We start from the raw sequence: 21,812 nt of genomic DNA on the forward strand, positions 1-21,812 counted from the left end.
CCTATTGGCTTCCTAGTACACCACATAGAAAACAAAGAAAAGCTGGAGTAAGAGAGGAGGATGAGGTGGTCTATGTGCTGAATATTCACTGATTGATTGATTGATTGATTGATTGAGCATGTATCATTGAGCAGTAATTAAGAGCCACCAGGCCTTCCACTGAACACTGCCAATATGTAAATAAGGAAGGTATGCCCCTTGCCTTCTCAGAGCTGGTGTCCTAAACCCGTCTCTGTTTACCCTGATTAAAATGAGAATCATCTGGGACAGCTTTACAACAATACCAATGCCTGGGCCTGAGACAAGAAATGCTAGGGATGCAACTCAGGAACAAATATTTCTTAAAATTCCCCAGATGATTCTAAGTGAAGCCGGAGTTGAAAACCACTGGTCTAACCATATCCCCAGAGGTAGCTACGAAACCACAAAATATTTTGAAGAGGAAGTGGTCATGGGAATTTTGCTGTGATGTAATATGAACTACGTAGCATCGACTTTGAAGCATTCTTGCCATGTTTAACTTAAAAACAAAGCTTTAAGACCCGCTTTCCAATTTATGGATAACTTAGAGGATAGAAGGACAAGTTAAATGGGACCTTGAGGAAAAATATCAGACAATTCCAGAAAGTGGTTCTTTCCCCAAGACAAATTGATTGGTTTCTTCACAAAAGGCAAGGTCAAGAAAAGCAGAAAAGGGCTGGGAGTGGGGTGGGGACTGGTACAGATTAAAAGAGAATAAAGAAACAGCAACCAAATACAACACTTTGATTATATCCTGGTTCAAAGAATTCTTGGGGATAATGTTGAGGGACAATTTAAATTATATACTAGAAATTAGATGATATTAATTAATATTGCTGATTTTTCTTAGGAGTTTGGATATATCAATATTTATGCCAAGAATGTCCTTATATTTAAGAGATGCATACTGAAGTATTTAAGAGTGTCAGCAACTTTCAAATGGTTCTTCAACAACCCAAAATGGAATCACACATACAGATAAAAAAATATAGTCATATCTTTTTAAGAGGTATTACAGATGAAAGAGGCTGCTGAATAGTGATGATAATTATATTTAATTAACTACTTTTTATTGACTTCTCTGTTCTAGATACTGTACTAATGACTTTATACATATGGTATTATTTCATTTTTAAAGCAAGCATTATTTTTTTAATTTCACAAATGAGAAAACTGAAGGGTGAATAAACAACTTGTTCAAGTTCACACTGAGCCAAATTTGGAACCAAGCTCTTCCTGTTTCCACTGTGGGTGATCTTGATCTTTACGCAGCATTGCTCCGCCCCCAAACTGCACCATAACCACTTATGTGGTAAAGGAGAGTGCACGCGCTTTGTATTTACTTCCATTACAACACTTACTACAATGCAAGCAAACCCACCTAATGCTTATGTGTCTACTCTATAGACTCTGTCCTCCTTGTCATACAAAGACCATGATCTTTGGAGTCAGATCCACCTGGATCCAAATCTTGGCTCTGTCATTTATTAGATGTTTGTTCTTAGGCAATTTTTAAAAATTTCTCTCAGTTTTGGTTTCCTCTTCTATGAATATGGACATAATATTAAGTGCCTTATAGGATTGTTATGCAGATTAAATAAATATCTAGAGAAAGCACTTAGCACAGTCCTGGTATGTAGTAAATGCTCAGTAAATGACTCCCCTCTCCTCACCTTTTAAAAAATTTAATTTAGATGGCCACAAAGGACTTTTGCTTATACAGAGTAACCCCTGATGCTCCATGATTGCCAATGCTGGACCCTGCAATTGTATCTGTTACCTATCAACTTGGCATCAGGGACCATGGCTTTGAATCCCTAAAACCTACAACAGACTCAACTAGTGTTGAACAAAATGTGTTTGTTAGTATTAAATTATCAGTATGATAGCCATTGTGACTTTATTAGATTGTGTCAGGTATTAAAATTTCCCTCTAGGAACTTAAGATTAAGATATTTTCAATGGGTTTCTAAAATTCAGGCAGAAACAGTTATTTGTAATATATTTTGGGACTATTAAAGTTCGAATGGAACTTTCAGGTAAATGGGACAGTATAAGAAAAATCATAGAAATGGGAAAAAGAAACATTTTTTTCCAGAGATAGGCAGTGAACTCAATTGGATTCCTATGTATATAAAAGCATAACTAAGAGGTAAGATTGTTGGGAGATTGGATTGACATATATACACTAATATGTATAAAATAGATAACTAATAAGAACCTGCTATATAAAAAAATAAATAAAATAAAATTTAAAAAGAGGTAAGATTGGAAAGTTTGGTTGAAAGCCTTCATGCTTCAAAATATAGCAAACCACCATCAGTTTTGGAGCAAGTGAACAACTCAAGTTCCTGAGATACCACATATCAGGGCTAGTCTAATCTAGAAGTATACTGTATGTGTATCTGTATGTGTCTTTTTGGGCAGGTGCAGGGGTGGCAGTCAAGTAGGTGGTCATTTCTCTAATCTCTGAATGCGATGGGACTGTAAATGGCAAGGGAAAACAAGGGAAATTTGGGGGGGTACAAAAACAATAGGATATAGCCGCTGACTGGATATAGGCAACAAGCCTGGATAAAAGCCAAGCTGGCCTTGAGGTCTCAAGCCTGAGTAACTGGGAAAATAAAGGTACCATGATCAGAAGTGAGAGAGTCATAATGGTGAGCTGTTTCAAGGGATGTGAGAAATGTCCTAATGGAAAAGGTGAGTTTGCTAGACCTCTGCTTTCTTTTAATTTGTACCACCACAACCCACCAATAGAAGCAGGTCATCATAAAGCTGAAGCCTTAAAACTTGAGATGAGACCTATCTCTCCTTAACTTAGGCAGCAAAACACCTAACATCCTATGCGCTGATACCTCGGCACAGAGCAAAGGAAAGGGCGTGAAAAGTCTCTCTTGGAGCCAGTAGGCACAGACTGGCTTAGAATAGCCCTAGCCTGAAGCTTATGGGTGTTTCCATAGGATCTATATCTCCATCTGCTTTATGGACAGTCTGGTTGAGAAAAAGGATATAATTGGGGGAAAGTAAGTTTCAGGGAGCTACATTGTAGATTGAAATATTTCACTCCGTTATTTATTCAATAGACATTGAACACCTACTAAATACCAAGTATTGTGAGTACTGTTGGCATTATAGATTGGGTCTTTGCTGGAGTGCATTTTTTAGTCTAATTATTCTATTAGCATTTGTATTCTAAAACTAATTCTAATAGTAAGCACATAAATGGATAGATAAGATAATTTTAGAGAGTGATAATATTCCCCTAAGGTTTTCTTGAAGTGCCTCTTCATTCTTAGAAATGACCTAGAATTTACCTGTCCTGCCAATACTCATGACTGACTCCGAATCCTTCAGGGCTTACTTAAGAGGAATCTTCCCTGACCCCTCTAAGCAGAGCCCCACAGCTCTTCTCCATCCCAGGACTGATCATCATCTGCAGTGATTGGTTATTATTTATTCCCTTGTTTAATGTCTGTCTTGCCCACATGGATGGTAGCCTCATGATGATAGGAATCTTGTCTATTTCGTTTTCTTTGGGTTTCCTTTTTCCAGGGCCTGGCCGATAGAAGGTCCTCAGTAAATATCTGTGGAATTAGGGTGAGCAACCATGCCAGTTTTCCAGGAGCTGAGGGTTTGCCCAAGACATAGGGTTTTCTGGGCTAAAACCAGGTTAGTCCCGGGCAAATTGATATGGTTGGTCACCCTATATGGAATGCATAACCATTGGATAAGAAATTAGTCCCCAAAATTCATCACAGACCTTCCATCACTGAAGCTGAATGTCAAGTCTTATTAAACCAGACCCAGAGCAGTGGTATCACTATGCCATGGGATGTTTAGTTGCAGTTATTGCCTCTAATGTAGGCCGAGCCTTAGGGGGAAGTGAAAGCAGATCCCTAGGGACTCTTTCAAGCATCATAATCACTATAATAAGACAGACATTAAACTCCAGGGAAAGATAGCCCATAACCATGACCATAACCATAACCAAGTCAGTGGAGTTGGGTCAAGTCCATCACTTCTGGGCCATCTCAAGCCTCTTGGCTGGCTGCTGAGGTATCCAGATGGAACGAGTCTAAAAGCTGACAATTAAAAACAGTCTTAATATGAAGTAGCATTTGCCAGCTAGAAAACACCTCTGAAATCATATCTCCAATCCCCTCATTTTACAGTTGAGGAAACTAAGAATCTAAGATGTTAACTTCACCAACAGAGAGCCAAGTTCTATAGGATCCTTGTTATTTGTTCCTACACTGACTAGGGTCCCTTTGAAAGAATGGTCACTGCTTTCACTCTACAGGTGAGAAAATGAGTCCCTTCCATTGCTTGCTCTCAACAGGCTGTTCTGTTTTGCATTTTCTTCCTCATTTTGTGTGCTCTGGAGCAAGTTGTGCTAGCCTTTTTGCAAATGACTTATTTCAATATACTGGTTGGTTGTCCCTAAAATATCTGTCTAACAGGTTCAAACATTACCTCTTTGTTGAATCGTGGGTTGGTTACTCCGAGGTTTAGAGTAAAAAAATTCGCCACTATGTAAACTGCAGAGAAAGAAAGAAAGAGAGAGAGAGAGAGGGAGGGAGGGATGGGGAGGAAGGAGGAAGGAAGGAAGGAGCAGGGGGAGGGAAATAAAGAAAAAGAAAAGAAGAGAAAATAAAAGGAAAGAAAGTCTAAAAACTCCAATATAAATTTGTGAAGCCTAATATAGGCACCTCATCAGGCTAGATGTTCCTGGATTTTATGTCACTGTGACATATTTTAAAGTCTTGGTTCTGGCAATATATATGGGTTTTTTGCTCACCAATGGAAAGGCACAGTCCAAAATTCACATTCATTTTTATTTTGTTGTATGTTCTGAATGAAAAAATGACAATTGTCTACCATTAGCCTTAATGCAAGAGCAGGGGCAGGGCTAACCAAAATCGCATCTATTTAGAAGTATTTTCAAAACAGTATGTTCTGGGCTTCCCTGGTGACACAGTGGTTGAGAGTCCGCCTGCCGATGCAGGGGACACGGGTTCGTGCCCCGGTCCGAGAAGATCCCACATGCCGCGGAGCGGCTGGGCCCCGTGAGCCATGGCCGCTGAGCCTGCGAGTCCGGAGCCTGTGCTCCGCAACGGGAGAGGCCACAGCAGTAAGAGGCCCACATACCGCAAAAAAAACAAACAAACAGTATGTCCTAGTTCAACTATTTTGGGTGGAAAAGTACAGCTTGTTAGTATCTTGGAAGTTAGAAAGTTTGGGCTCACAACTGCTTTTCGTAACAGCTGGTGTTTGACTTTTAACTTAGGAAGGCAGGGCATTTCAAAGAGAGTTTGTATGAGTTCTTACTGAAGACAATTGTTTTATTTATCTGGGGAACTTTATCCAGACTAAGACATTTTATTTGAGCTTCCGTTATGAATTTCTTGCTGTGAGAGGTGTTAAATTCATACCTCTACAGAGAAGGCCTTGGTCTTTCTTAGGCTTATTTCCTTACATGCTTTTCCTTCAGAGATAATCTCTTGAAAGTCACAGAGCAACACAGTCTGGGCCAGAAAATTCCTATTTCTTCCAGTTCTTTTCAAACTTCACCTCTACAGGCAACAGACATGTCTTTCCACCTCATTTACTCATCCAGACACATCTCATAAGCATACACCCTGACTCTCTCAACAGACCTGAAGTAAATGGACTATTCCACTAATAGGGATATATTTCCATATATTCAACCTCCATTTTCCTTTAGTTCTTTTTTTTAAATTAATTTATTTGTTTTTATTTTTGGCTGTGTTGGGTCTTCGTTGCTGTGCACGGGCTTTCTCTAGTTGTGGCGAGCAGGGGCTACTCTTAGTTGCGGTGTGTGGGCTTCTCATTGCGGTGGCTCCTCTTGTTGCCGAGCACGGGCTCTAGGTGCGCGGGCTTCAGTAGTTGTGGCACGCAGACTCAGTAGTTGTGGCTCGCGGGCTCTAGAGCTCAGGCTCAGTAGTTGTGGCTCATGGGCCTAGCCGCTCCGCGGCATGTGGGATCTTCCCGGACCGGGGCACGAACCCGTGTCCCCTGCATCGGCAGGCGGACTCTCAACCACTGCGCCACCAGGGAAGCCCAACATAATTTATTGAATATAGTTTATGAAGTCTGATTAATAATCTAGACGATGGTTACTTTAATGATAAAGCAACCAAGAGTTTACTATTTTACTATCTTGACTATTAAATAAAATAAATGATATTAGCAATATTTAGAGAATTCTAATAAAAGCTATTAGCGACACCTAAAGAATTCTCCTTTATCATTTCATCAAGAAGTATTTAGTAGAGAATATTTGTCATAAATATTTGGAAACAAATTGTACTTCTATAACGTCAAAGTAGCTCCATAAATTTCAGCCCTGCAGGAATAATTAGGAAGCAAAATCATAGTTTTTGAAGTTTTGGGCTTATCATCCAGACTCTTTGACTTGTGTAACTTTGTTGTTATCTTGTTGGATGGCCTTAGATCATTTAATCTCTCTAGGATTCAATTTCCTCAGCTCAAAAATGCCTTGGTTGGTGGCATTGGGGTGGGGAAAGATGAAAAGAGATGATCATTAATATTTCTCCCAGCTCTAAAATTTTATTATTCTATTATTCATTTTCTCCCTCCCACTCAGTGTTCTAGGACATAGATTGGTAATTAGTCAAAACTGAGGGGACCTTCTAGCAAAGTAATCAGACTTAACATTGAAGGCTATAAGAATTTGAAACAGAAAAACCTTTTCTTAATTCATTATAAGATCAACTCACTCACAAGAAACCAGACAAAAACCTCTAGAAAGAGAAATGAGAACTAGAGAAATATATGTGTATTTACTATTCACTGTAAAGATTTTACAGGATAAAGAATATTTATCCAAAGAAGCTCATGTTTATAATTGAATTTCCACTCAAAAGAATGATACATTGTATCAAAATAATGTGTTTAAGGTTATGAAATATTTCTTTGTCCGTGTAGAAAAAATAAGTCACTATGAATTACATAATCAGTGATGATAAGACTGTCTCATAAGCTTATGATCAGGCCAAGTACTATTATTTCTCAATATCAATATCCCTCCTGAGTTTATTACAACTAATTACTTTATAAGAGTAAGTAAAAATTGGCAAATGAGCAAAACAACGATGCTTATAAAGGAAAAATAATAAATTTGCTGTTCAACAGTTCTAGTCTAGTATAAATGAACATATGGTAACTTTGTACATTTTCTTAGGAGACGCTGAAAACCTACTATATCTGTTGTGGAATTTCCCATGCAGTTGTTACATTCTTTTGTACAACTTTAAGATCTGGTAGACAGAAGTGACAGTGAAAGAGGATCACCTAGATGTGTGGAAGAAACTTCCCTGAAGTTATCTTTTCTAGTCAATTCCCTTCTATTTAGTGGTATCTTCTTAGCAAATCTAAATGAATGGCTCTCTGTAGTATTTTTAGTGATCCCAAGAAAGGAAAATACATGCCTCTGTAATGACTACCATTAGAACTGATTGACCCTCACAGACCCAATATTCTCCCTAAATGAGACAATGATGTGAAAGAACACTGTAAATGATAACAATTGTTAGGAATTATTATTGAGGAGACCATTCCAAGGCTGATCCAATCATGTGTTTCATCACAAAAATTCCTCTAAGTGGCAGGGTTCATTTTGTATTTATGAAGGGCCCGGGACTCGGAATCTTGAATATCTAAATTTTCACGTCTGTCGTTCATCATCCTTCTTTCAAGTTCCAGGGAAAGGTATGAATAGAGGCCAATGTCAAACACGTACATGCTTTATTACTATGAAATTCCAACATGGCCTCCTCATAAGCTAGGTTGGCCCATGGGCAGAATCCCTTTTACTCAGGCTAGAATGAGGAAGAGGGTATGAAACCAAAGCATGCTAAAAAGCCAGGTAATATAAGGGGTTTTCTCTAAGGTCTAGAGCCAGGCTGGTCTAACTGACCTAACACCCCATCATACCATTGCAGCCATGTGGGAGAGAGAGTCCAAAGAGAGAGGATCCCAAGAAATGGAACCCAGATCCCAAGAAATGAGACCTCTGGCTCCAAAATATCTTTGTCTCTACCTAGCCACACCACTACAGTATTTCCTCCTCCTCTGTGAAAGAGGTGGGGCTGGGGGGAGAATTATGGTTTTTTTTTCTTCCTCTTCCTTTAAATCTATTCTCTGTGCAAAAGCAATTGCTTTTTTCTTTCTTTTACATAAAATAAATAATTTGGTATCTGTGCAGTACTTAGGTATTATAGGGTTTATTTCTTACCTGTTTAAAAAAAATAATTGGGTTTGTGTGTTCCACAGAAGCTGTGATTAGTTCAGAGATGCTAAAGGGCGAGTTAACCAGCTACAAAGTTATATTCAAATACCTTGCTTAGGAATTGTTCAATGATTTTCTCAAAATTGCATCTGATCATTCTTCACGTTTTTGCTTTATGAAATTCTTGTAATCTTTTATTGAAATACACAAGAGGCAATATACATCATACTTATAAAAAATGGGTTTGTCTTCCTTGGCTTAGAAAGTGAGAAGTTTGAGGCTGCAGTCTAGATTGGCTGTTGGTAACTAGTGTGACCAATGCCTTCATTTCCTGCCATTTATAAACTGGGGCTAAGATTCAGTATCCTTGGACTCTTCATCTTCATATTTCAGAGTGACACTAGAAACTAAATGAAAGAGAATACATGGAAGTGTTTTGGAGAGTTACTTGGCCATTTCACAAGGCCCTTTATGATCCAGAGAGAAGGAATTCAATACGAGAAAAAGCTGCTATTCAACTTGGAGCATCGTTAATGTTTTTCTTACCCTGAAGCCTTGATCCATTCCCTTATACTTTTCCCTCTTTAGTCCTATCTGGTGTTCTGGAGCCTCATTCCTCTTTGATAGGACAATTTTTAAAACTTTGAAGGCCATTATGCTTTGTGAGATTTTCATTTAAAGTTCTTGTGTCTTCAACTGCGGAGCTGGCACTCCACAACTACTAAGCCCATGCACCCTGGAGCCCAAACTCCCAGCAGGAGAAGCCACTGCAATGAGAAGCCCACCCACCGCAGCGAAGAGTAGCCCCCGCTCGCAGCAACTAGAGAAAAAAGCCCATGAGCAGCAATGAAGACCCAATGCAGCCAATAAATAAATAAATTAATTAATTAAATTAAAAAGTTCACACTGACCTTTAAAAAAAAAGTCAACAACAATCTCTTTAAAAAAAAATAAAGTTCTTGTGTCTTAAGATCATAAATCACAAATAATGTTAAACTTGCATCTGAGACATAATAAATGCTGCTTTGCAATGACAAGAACTGATCTCTGGTTTAAATACATATATCTACTAGTTTTAACAGCAATGAAAAGACTTTGGTTTAATTTTTATTTTTATTTATTTATTTTTTTTGCGGTATGTGGGCCTCTCACTGTTGTGGCCTCTCCCGTTGCGGAGCACAGGCTCCGGACGCGCAGGCTCAGCGGCCATGGCTCACGGGCCCAGCCGCTCCGCAGCATGTGGGATCTTCCCGGACTGGGACACGAACCCGTGTCCCCTGCATCGGCAGGCGGGCTCTCAACCACTGCGCCACCAGGGAAGCCCAACTCTGGTTTAATTTAAATACACATATCTACTAGTTTTAACAGCAATATCTTGGACATATAAAATGACCAAGAGGTAGAGGATATTTTTCAGACATTATTTCAAAAATCTTACAGTAATAAATCCATTTTGTAGAGTGAGAAGATGGGAACATTGGAATCAGAGAGATATGGGTTTAATTCATGGCTTCTCCAGCTGAATGGCCTTGGCAGTTATTTACCTTCCTAAGCCTTATTCCCTTATCTCAGAAATGGAGAAAACAGTACCTATATCTCAGAGTTTTAGTGAGGATGAAAGAACATGTAAGCAAAAACCGTAACACAAATATGGTGAAACACTCAACAGTGAGTAAACGGAGTGAACAACATCAATGTATGTCAACATGGGTGGATGATCAAAATCAAAAGTTGGAGAGAAAACAGTGAGAAACAGAATGAGACAGATTGCACAATAACATTTAGATAAGTATACTCTTGTGCTCACATAAAACAATAAGCCATTGTTCATGAAAGGCGGATCGAAAAACTCACACTAAATAGTGTGAAGGAGTAAGTGCCTTTGGGGTGGTGAAAAGGATCTTAGATGGGAAATGAAAGAAAGTGAAATAAAAGGAAGAACATGGATCAGTCATGACAATGGTTCTAATTTTGTGAACCCCAGGTCCAAGAGGAAAGGAGAAGAAAAATAATGTTCAGCACAAAGCCGGCCACATAGCAGAAGCTCAATACAAGTGGCTATTTTTATTACTGGAGTGAGGTCTTACTCAGCAGGGGTTTATTTGCATCAATTTGACCAGTATTACTGAGCTTACCAAGATTTACAGAGACAAGCGTTGAGCCAATGGAGTCAAAAGACCAGAAAGAAACTATGACAAGTAAAGAATGGACAGAATATATTTTCATGATAGAGAATACTTAATACATAGTCATAACAGCTATTATTTACTGAGTGCTTACCATGTGCTAGGCATTAATTAATTAAGTAATCCAACTAACACGTACTTATATTGAATGTTTATTTACTGTAAGACACCATTCTAGACGTTGAAAATACAGCAGGAAGACAACAACTACAATAACAACAACAGACCCGGCTCTTCTGGAGCTTATATTCCAGTGAGGAGAGGGAGGGAATGATCAGTAAAATAGACAGTATGTTAAATGGTGGTATAAGGCCTATGGAGGAAACAACACAGCAGGGAAGGGAATGACGAGATGGAGTGGGGATGATGAGATTGCAGTTGTTAAGTAGGAAGGTCAGGGAAGGCTTCTCTAAGGGACACTGTTCCAAACTCATTTTGTGTATTATCTCTTTTAATCTTCTTCTGTGAAGAATTTGCTTTTCTAAACCACGACTGCTGTTTCTCAGATGAGTAAATGGGGGCCCAGAATCTGTCCATGTGTTTTCTAAGGTTTGATCGCTGGCTAAGTGATAGAGACAGAGTTAGGGTTTGAGCCACCTAACTCTGGAGCTGTCTCCGTATATATTATCTCTCATATAGGGAGATGGAAGGGGTCCTGGGGGATCGGCCAGAATGCGGAGCAGGAATGTGGTTTGGTAAAGCATTGAATGAACAGTCTCATGGTATCCATTTTATATTTTTGAGAAATAAATAAACATCTTTTGTTTTGGTGGGAAAAATAACTTCAGAATGTAAAACTGGGCAAAATCTTCTGGGCTGGTGTGTAACCGGAGGTTACAAAGGATATGTCAAATATTTCCATTAAGAAATCATGATTTAGTCCAAGTCTTAATTTATTGCTACAGGACCAGGAACCTCAAGATTGTCAATGACTTGCCCAACCTCATACGGCTTGTTTGTTGCAGAACCAGGGTGGAAAACTGAGCTTGAAAGACTAGCCAACCAGCACAACCACAACAGCTGGGCTGGGCTGGGCCACCCAAGCCTTGGTGCTTTACTCTGAACAGCTGGACCCGCCAAGCCTTCTTGGTCTTAGGGCTCCTTCTTCAAACTGCAGAGAAGCTCAGATAGGTGAGAGTAGACAACGGAGTCACAGGAGACTCATTTACAGAAGAGAAGGAGGGAGTATAATTAGGCAAAGAGAAGTGAGAGGAGGTACAGATGAAGGAAATAAGGGGAGGAATCAGCTAATAGGCAAGGTGAACTTCATGCTGTTTCCAACCCAGCAAGGAGGAGGCGGGAGGGAAGCTGGAGCAGGGACAAAAAGAGTTCCTCTATCTCAGTAATCCTAATTATAGCCCTATAGGATAGGTATGAAGAGTGTTGTTTTACACAAGGGAAAACTGAAGCTCAGAAAAGCTACTTTACTTACTCAAGGTCACATGGCAGGCAAGAGAGGCTCCTGATGATTTAAGATTTTGTTCTTTCCTTGCGTCTCTTCCTTCCCTTATTTGTTTTCATCGTTTCTTCCCTCCAGCCTCTTTTTTTTTTTTTTTTTTGCGGTATGCGGGCCTCTCACTGCTGTGGCCTCTCCCGTTGCGGAGCACAGGCTCCAGACGCGCAGACTCAGCGGTCATGGCTCAGGGCCCAGCCGCTCCGCGGCATGTGGGATCTTCCCGGACCGGGGCACGAACCCGTGTACCCTGCATCGGCAGGAGGGCTTTCAACCACTGCGCCACCAGGGAAGTCCCCAGCCTCTTTTTATTCGTACAAATTTTTATTAGAAAAATAGTTTTACCGTTTTTCCTGAAATAGTTATCAAGTATCCAATGATAGAGCATGCGGTTACCATGACAGCACAGCCTTTACTGAGGTCAGACCTCCCCTCTTTGCCTCCAGAAACATATTTCACAGCAGTTTTCCTTTCTTTGTGGAACTTGTAACAGCCACAATTTTACATTTTGTTTGGGTGACCATTTGCTTAACGTTTGTCCATCACTTAACTGTAAGGCTTCCTAATGGCAGGGACCAGCCTGGAGTGTGCCCCCAGCGTTTGGCACAAAGCCTAGCACTCAGGCTTTCTGTAAATATTTGCTGAGCGAATGTTCTTGTGGTTTCCCTCAGCTCTCTTCTGAAAATTAGAGGGACAGTAACCTCTAGCTCATAATTATGTTAATAGATACTGTATAACAGGTCGGGCCGGTATTTACAGGTAGCACACAGGTAAACGAACACACACAGGCATACACATGACTGCACAAACAGCCCCCGGCAGGTGCCCTCAGGAGGGAACGCACGCAGTCCGAGCGAGCCGAACCAGCGTAGTTAAACACGCCTGCGCCGGGCTCCGCCGGCCTCCGCAGCGTGGGAGGACAACCGGTAGCCGCGCCACTGGAGTCCCGGGCCCCCGGGGACGCGTGGGCTGGCCGCGGGCGCCGGGGGCGGTGGCAGAGTGGGCGGTGAGCTGCGCCGTGATTGGTCTGCGGGGGCCGGAGGGGGCGGGGCTGGCGGCGGGGGCGGGCACTCGAAGAGAAGGGGGTGTGCGCGGCGGTGGCGGCGGCGGCGGCGGTGGCAGTAGTTTCAGTATAAACAAGGCACCCGACTGGTTGGGCGGAATTTTTTGCGCTCTTTTGCTTCCTCCACTTTGGTTGCGTTGGTGGGCACGCGGAAAACAGCTGGGAAGCCGAGGACCCCGGGTGCATCTGCCGGTGGGTTGTTCCCTGGTCAGCAGTTCTCACGGGAGAAACCGGAGCCCGGCAGCGGGAACGCGCCACCCTGCTGCGCGCTGCGCTCTCCCTGGCGGCCCGGGAGCTGCGCGCGGAGCAGTCTGATCTCTGACTGCGCCCCGGCTGCCAGTGCCCCTGGAGGCGGCGGGAGATTCTGGTCAGCGAGCGCTTGCTGGTGCAGAGCGTCCCGCAAAAGCGGGGGAAGTGGGGAGTCCTCCCGCCAGGCCGCCGAGGGCGTCTGGGGCCGCCCCGGGAGCGGACACGGTGCCAGCAGGTGCGTGCCCCAGCTACTGGGGCCCGGGCGGGGACAGGCTTGGGTTTTGCTTTGCTTTTCTCGCCCCGATCCCGCAGCCAGGCCTTCTGTCTCGAGATCTTGGTACAGTTTTTGAGGATTTGTCTGAGTTCTGGTCGCTTTCATCCTTTCTTCAACCTTTCTTCCCTTCCTGTGCACAGCTAGGTTGTTTCCTTCTACTTCTTGGCTAGTTTTCGTGAGTGTGTGTGTGGGGGGTGGGCAGTTGGGGGTCCTGCTTATTTTTGGTGACGGAGCCTTATAATCTAAGGTCTGACTCTTAGGAAGAGACAAGGGAACAGAGGTCATGTGCTCGCCACTGACGAGGTGATATTCTTTCCTTTCTCCGTTCAGCTGGTAACTTGGGACACAACGTGTCGCCTTGCTGTTGCCCTGAGCTCAGGTGAGTTGTCTCGGGTCACCTGGCTGGGCGATAATAACGTGAACTGTGGGTACCTGGGAGCCTCCGCTAGCGGGGGGAGGCTCCTCTCTCTAGGGGAACCGTGGAAACAACTTCAGTGCTGTACAAGCTGAACAGGGCGGAACAGGGGGGCTGAAGTGTAAGTGTGTGTGTCTGTCTGGGATCCACTGGAGTATTGATTCCCACCTTACCCCAACCTGATCCGCGGAGCTCAGGCGAAAGCAGCGTAGCTAGGTCCTCTGACAGTGCGGAGGGCGGCACACGTGTAGTAAACCGCAGGAGGGGAGCTCTAGGGAGCCACTTTCTCTTCTGAATGTAGATGTGTCCGTCTTCGCCGACGATTTCGGTGGGTATAGTGTGTATGGATGAATATGCACAGAAATTTGTGTATGTATGTTTGGGCAGAAGGCGTCTCCAAGGAGTTCGTCAGCAGCACCATGTGACGGTGGCCAGGGACCGCTGGTGTGCGTAGATCTATATTTAGCCCTGGATGATCTCTAATGGCCGAGGGAGGGTCTCTGAACTGAGTGCATAAAGGGAAGAGTTCAGGGATCAGGGTTTTGCACTCTTGAATAATGTCTGGTACAGTCAGACTCAGATGGGGTGAATAATTTTTCTTTCCTCCCGAAAACAGTAGCTAGAGCTTGGCATGTGATAGCTGTGTCTTAGTTTAAAACATGGACCATGGTGATAAGCCTGTGCTAAGAAACAAGGAGGTTACAGTTAACCAGAGTATATGCCTGATTGGAGATTTGGAAGGAAAACAACTAGTCAGGTGAGGTTTAGAGCAAATGTAGAATTGACTTCTAAAATGAAAGAAAAATTCTTGGCTGTCAAGATTTTCATAGCAGATTAAAAAGTGTGGCAGCTTGTTAGGTCCTATCATTAATGGTTAGTTTATGGGGGGGGGGCAATTGTTGGGCCAAGGAGGACCTAGGGCACTTGACAGAAGTCAGGGTTCACAAGCGCTGCTCTGTTACGCCTTTCAAGCAGGTTTTCTGGAGAAGTGGAGAAGATCGGCTACTGATTAGCAAGTGTCTTGTTGGCATTCTTCCACGACATGTGGGTCAATCCTTTGTCTTCCTAGAGGTGGCAATATTTCTGGCTACTAAGTGTAGTACTTTTCAGTGGTCTAATGGAGTGTTAAATTCTTCGAATTGATTTCTCCCCTGGTGCATTTTCAGTCTTGCTCCATTTTATATGCTCCATTAGACATTTAATCTGATTCCTGAGATCGTTCTGTCTTTTGGAACCGAAAATCACCATAAACTATTTATATTTATTGTTTTTTTAATTTAAGTTATTCTTAGGCATATATTGTTAAATATTTTAAATTTTTATTATTTATCATAATCATTCACATTTCTTATATTATTACTACCATTACATTCTTACAGTCTAACTACTGGCCAATAAACTACAATAGACCAAAAAAAAAAAAAAAATCAATTGAATAACACCTATCTAGGAAAAAGTAAGAAAATTGAAGGGGCAAAACTAGGTGACTGTTTATGTTGGTAAGTTACCTAATATGGCACCGGAAGTGGTGGGATCAATCTCCAGAGGTGGCCTGGAAGAATTAGACTTCGGAGGAGCATTTGGATGACCCCAAAGAGAGTACCTGCTTGGACAGGAGATGAGAAAATTAGGGTATCCTCCCTTACTTGGGAGAAGAATCTGGAATCCCTGAAGCAGGGACTTAGAATCTTGATTCTGGTGCCACAAATAATAAATGGAACAACCATTATAACATCTTGTAAGGTCTTAAAGAGACAAATTGTACTGTTGAAAATACTGCTTAAGATTGATGGGAATTTTGTCTTTAGTGGTTGAATACAGGTGTTATCCCCCCTTTAGTTGTCCTTTTTGGTTTTCCAGTTAAATCTATAAAAATTAGATTTGTGCAACCCTTGATTATCCTAGGATGACAGATGTAGCCTAGCGCTGTGGGCAGATTTCTGCCTTGGGAATAGAGCCTAGGGTTCTAATCAATCTGGAGCCCTAACAAGTCACTTACTTTCTCCCTATACCTGCAGGATCTGTGAAATTGACAAGGTGTTGAACTAGATGATTTGTGAGTCTCTTTTAGCTCTGTGTTAACTGATTTATCTTGCTGTACTATCACCTCGTTCATTTGCACCCTTTATTAGCTGTGGAACAATGAAGGCTGAAGAATGGTCTGCAGTTAGATGTTCAGCTACTTGGTGTGTGGAAATGAAGAGAGAAGAGTGAAATTTCTTCTTATTGGTGAAAATTATGTAGAGATTTATTATCTGCTTACGCTGTTTTTTGCTCTTGTTTTTCTCCTACAAGTGTATTTAAAAATGCTATTTTCAAGAAGGTTGAGTCAGGAAAATTTTTTGGACTTTTTAAGTCAGTGTTACTATTTTGTCATTTTAAAACCAGTCTTTTGACCAATCATTTTTTCTTAGGTTTGTGTGTTTATTATTTCATGTCAAGGTACATTTATATCTGGAAGTCATTCAATTTATTCAAATTTTATTAGGAAGCCCTGGTATGAAAATGAGTTTAACACAGGGAAAGTACAAATTAGTCTTGTAAGAAAGGAAAGCACTTTATAGAATGCTAGTATCCTTCTATTTATCTAAAAGGGAAGAATGGAGGGGGGTGTGGGATAAGGGTAATTTTTCAAGAACTTGCAGCCAAAAAAATAAAATTATCCCGGTAACCATGTTCCACAATAAATTGTAAATAGAAAATTCTACTTGTTTACTGAATGTCCTCACTAAGTATGCTGAGGTGAACGGGGTTTAGAAACATAAACCCTTTTAGTAAAGGATGCTCCCCATTTGATATTCTATAATTTAGCTTGAGATCTATCGTGTATAAATGATTCAATTACTTATATCTGTGCTGTTCAAGGTAATGGCCCGTGCTGTTCAGTAAATAGCCACCTGGGGATATATGAACTTAAGTTTAACTAAATTAAACAAACAAAAATTGCCGTAGCCCCATTTAAGTGTTCGATAATAGCTACGTGTGGTGAATGGCTGCTGTATTGGACAGAAGAGGAACATTTCCAATATTCCAGAAGGTTCTTTTTTGACAACACTTAATTAGATAACGATGATTCTGATTTTCCAGAAGATCACTTTTATTCCTCTGGGAAAATGACAATTAATTCTCATCATAGACAGGCACCCAAGACAGGCACCCAGACATAGACTGGCTTTATATGTTTTCAACTGTATATCATGAGCAATGCCACTTTCCAAAGTTCAATAATATTCCACGATCCCAAACACCAATTTCTCAAATTTTTCCCCCAGAACTCTAATTATCCTTTGAATTTTTTAAACCAGCACCTACTGTTACTGCTAGAAAGCACTAATCCTTTCAAAGACAAGGCACGTGGAGCCATCTACTGTTAAGCTCAGGAACTGCATGGCGGTTGTAGACGATTAAAAACATTGCAGGAAGAATGTCAACATGCGCTGTGATCAGTTCCTACAAAAAAAAATTAGTAAAGATTTATCTCATAGAAAAGTTTTAAATGATTCTCCAGGCCCACTTGTAGTTGCCACGTACTGAATTGTTGTTTTGTGTCTTAATAAACTGCTGACAAGATATACCCAAGACAAAAGATGACAAATTTTAACCTTGTTTTTCTTTCAGGGAAACCAAAGATGGTAATTATTTGAGTCAGAATCCCTTTCCTCCATTAATTAGGAATTAATGAAGAAAAATTTAAGTAGCATCTAGGACAAATCAAGCAAAATGCACATTCATTTTTTAATGTGGAATCCTATAATAAATCAGGAAATACCACCATTCCATCATTGTAGAGAGAAATAGGACCTTCTTTCCTCAAAAATACTGATTATTTCCCCTTGACCATGAAATCTACAAAGCATTTGGGGCTCAGTTCCAAAGAATGTACTTATCTGGGAGTTACTTACTTTTTGTTCACATGCCAAAGAAGTGAGTTGATTCTGAGTCGTCTACTCTGTTTTGTTTGTAATCTCAACACAATACCTCTTTTTTCAAGGAGGTTAGCAGAGGTGTAGCATTTCTAGTGTCCAGAGATGCTGCTAGAAAGAAATGAGAAGATAATCTTTGAGACTTTTTTCAAGCTCAAAATAAGCATGTTTTATACAGTGTGGGAGACTTGACTTTTACTTTCCCCTAACTTGAATCCATAGTTAGAGAAACACTCTCTGAGCGTACAGTCAGCACTTGTATTCTGAGATCCAGCCGTGCCAAAAGGAGGCTAAAAGTACTTGAGATCCCAGCTGGAGTAAAGTTGAAATATGTGAACTCTTTCTCATTCCGATCTCTGGAGCCTTAAATGAAAAAAGGAAGAGGCTGCATCTCACCAAAGTGCAAAGTTCCTTTGGAATTTAGATGGGAATTTGGGAACCAGTCATTGCCGGATCTTAAATTAAGCCTCTCCTCCCTAAACAAATATGCTCTCAAAGTTCAACTGTGATAGGGAGGGCTTCCTCTACCTCGTTTGGACACATGCCCAGCATTTGAACAGAAGCGAAAGGAGAGCGATCAATATAAAGACATTGGATTTATTAAATATTTCACTGAGGTGCTCTGTGATGAAATAGGGGCTGAAATAAACCTTTTTTATCTTGGACTCCTACCTTTGCTATCTCATTCTCCTGAGTGTAAAGGAAATGCTGACTTGACATCCTGGCAGAGATTTACCAAACACCTAAAGCAGTTGTTGAAGGATGGCTTTTGATTTAGTTCCCACACCCATCTTTTCCTGGCCCTCTTCCAATTGGAATTGTCACCTGAAACCACCTTAGACTGATGCACCTGCCTCCTCGTAAATAACCTTGTGCAAAAGCAGTCACTAATTCAAACACAGTCTGTTGTTTCAAAAAAGGCAGCTTTTCATCTGGTGCTTTAGTTGGTTTGAAACCATTAGGCATGCCTTTCAAATCCATTCATCCCTTAAATCACCTAGAGCTTGCTTTCTTGCTGCTGGATCAATGTCATGCTGAACTTTTGCAGGGTCCTTGGAAGGACATGATATATCTTTGTGACTGAATTAGCTGCCCCGGTAAGATATCTTGTCTGTCAACCAACTTTTCAGCTTCCCAAATTAAATATAAGAAAGAACATTCATCTTGTATACGTGGGTTGGGTATCTTTTACTTCCTCTTGGGAAGTTTTCCAGAAGAACCTGTAATCTGTATGCTAATTTTGGCAGCTCAGAGCTTTCTTTTAGCCTGGGTCATTGTTTTTTTGTTTGTTTGTTTTTGGGTTTTTTTTTTAACAGTACGCGGGCCTCTCACTGTTGTGGCCTCTCCCGCTGCGGAGCACAGGCTCCGGACGCGCAGGCTCAGCAGTCATGGCTCAGGGGCCCAGCCGCTCCGCTGCATGTGGGACACTGGACCGGGGCACGAACCCGTGTCCCCTGCATCAGCAAGCGGACTCTCAACCCCTGCGCCACCAGGGAAGCCCTGGGTCATTGTTTTTAAAACCAAAATCTGTTTCCCATTGTCTCATTGCCTCCCCCTTATCCCAAAGTGCTCCCTCAATGTGTGTGGGGGGGAGCTATTTAAATATCTCTATGCAAACCGAAAGAAGTGTCTTTTTCATTCTCTTCAACGCCATTGGATCAGTACTACTAGAAAATATTTACATGTATTGGTTGATTTCTAAGGAGCCGGTCTTCAACCTTTAACCTTGTTAAAACAAGGTTCCCTTCAGAACCACTATGTTCTCTTTCTTTGAGGAAGTAGATAAATACAATCCAGGTTCTGTACAGGCCAGCACATGTGCTTCCTAATCTGGAGTCTGAACTCCCTGAAAGTATATACAAACCTGTTGGTCGATTTCTCTGGGGGCAGTGTGTGGAGAAGTTGTGATCTTTTCCTAAAAAGTTAAGAGCTACTGGCCAAACAATATATTCTGAGTTTCCAGCAACTGGCTGGAAATGAAATTTTGCAAGGTGAGAATTGCTTGTGAGATTAACCTGTCCTCTGTCTTATCTTACTGGTAGTGATTTGAATAGAGTCAGCAGCTTTTTCAAGCGTCTCATATAAATCTCACTTTTTCCAAAGGAGTTAGCTACTTTGAAGTTTGACTTAACAGCAAATTAAGGCCAGTACTTAATGCTGTCACATATTCTCATTTTGGAAATAGTCAGTTTTTCCTAAACCAGAGTTTTGATTAGCAGGTCCCCATAGCAGGTATATTGGGTTGGGCAAAATTTGTGCTGAAGAAGGATGGCAGACAGTGGAGAAGTTGGTGTTGAGATTATGTTGGAAAGGGTAGAGAAGAGTAAATTGAGAGTTTACAGAACCCAACAGACAGAAAATAGTAATTGTGAGCTGTAAAGAGAAGATTTGCTGCAGATAAGAAGTCAGAGCTACATTGAGATTAAAGAAAATAAATGGAAGCTGTGGGGTAGGAACCGCCTTACACTTAGCCCTTCTTCCACCAGGGAGGCTTTAGCAAATGGTTTCTGGAGTTAATAGCATCCAGGGCTAAATGCTTCTCTGGATTCTCATGTGCAGTACTTGGATATTCTATGAATTTGTTTTCTTAAACAAGAACCAAGCCAATATTTAATATTCTGAACTTCACTTTCTTTCATTCCAGAACTGAAGCAGGTAGAACTAAAGTCTTGGATGTCAAATTTGAGTCATGCTGAACAAACAGTGGTTCTTGATGTGGGTAATAAGAAGAAAGGTACTTGAGAGGAAAAAAAAATCTACTATGTTTATCTTCTTAGGCACTTAAAAATCCACTTCACAAGCAGTACTCTCTGTGCCATTCTGCTGACCTTTCCCCTCGTTTATCAAATGCGTCTATTACACAAGGCAGTTGATCTTTCTGGAAAATGGTTAGACTGACCACTTGCTAGAGATTGTCCAGAAATTAGTTACATGTACCATGATCCATGATCTCTCTTTTGGTCATTTGTCTCATCAGATCTTTTTTACTGGAAATCTGTAAAGTACGTACAAGCAAGTATTACTGTATTTCGTTGAATCTAAAATGTCATCCATTGTAAGATGCTCTTTTATTTTATATATTGCTAAAAAAAGACAGTTAAACAGGTTTTCTTATCACTTAACTATTTATGTGCATCCCACTTTCAAAGAAAATAAAATATGAAGAAGTGTATATTAGAATTTCTGAAGTCTGTCTAGATAGCACTATGCTTTGATTGCAAAGGTCAGTAGCTTAAATACTTTTGTTGATAGTGTTGCTTTTTAATAAGAGTAATTAATGACGTTCGTACATCTTTGGGGCAAGGATTTATGTAGAACGTGTAAAACATGTGAATTTTTCTAATAGCGTGCAATTTGGGACAGACTGACAGGCTTTTCATTTTATGGTTAAACATTAAAAGTTCAAAGAAGACCATTTGCAGTATAACATGATGTAGTGTAATAAATTTTGAACCTGGAGTCTGAAGACTAGGTTTGAAACCCTGCCTGTTTGTCCCTTATCCGATGTGTAACCCCAGCTGAGTAATGAAGTTTTTCTGAACCCGTGCTTATGCAAACAGAGTAAGGATCCCTGCCAAACAAGGTAGATATAATATCCAAAAAGGCATTTGTGGGCAGTAAACCTTACACAGACGGGAGCTGCTGACATTCTCAGAGCCTTGCCCACCGTGCATCTAGGCATTTCTCAGGGGAGCGGCCTTGAGCAAGAATCAGAGAAGTAAAGGGCTGTGGACTGTGGAGACCTTTTCCAGCACACAGGATCCCATAGTATAAGGATGCACACTGAGGAAGGTGGAGGCCTCAGGAGTTGACAGTATATGGCAAGGTGGGAAAATAGGACCATTGTGCATGTAACTAAGGGGCTGGGTCTCTTGGAGTGACTTAAATCTCAGCCATTGGTTGTTGCTCTACGCAAGTTCAACAGTCAAGTTCGTTTGTGGTCAATCAGCTGA

General features: G+C 41.2%; 1 protein-coding gene across 7 annotated transcripts in view; it reads left to right on the plus strand.

The window, feature by feature from the left end:
• The window catches only part of RASGEF1B (RasGEF domain family member 1B), a 577,487-nt gene that overhangs the window by 530,010 nt on the left and 25,665 nt on the right, over positions 1-21,812 (plus strand). Inside the window, exons 1-2 of one of the 7 annotated variants that reach the window (XM_060012287.1) lie at positions 13,046-13,190; positions 13,852-13,900. The exons of 2 other annotated variants lie outside the window; for them this stretch is intronic. The gene's annotated coding sequence lies outside the window, so the exon portion shown is untranslated. Of the gene's footprint in view, positions 1-13,045; positions 13,483-13,851; positions 13,901-16,100; positions 16,166-21,812 lie in introns of those variants that run through there. 4 more of the 7 variants (XM_060012285.2, XM_060012286.2, XM_060012288.1 and 1 more) reach the window with 4 other exon arrangements.

The sequence above is a fragment of the Delphinus delphis genome, chromosome 5, assembly GCF_949987515.2.
Source record: "Delphinus delphis chromosome 5, mDelDel1.2, whole genome shotgun sequence".
Lineage (NCBI taxonomy): Eukaryota > Metazoa > Chordata > Mammalia > Artiodactyla > Delphinidae > Delphinus > Delphinus delphis.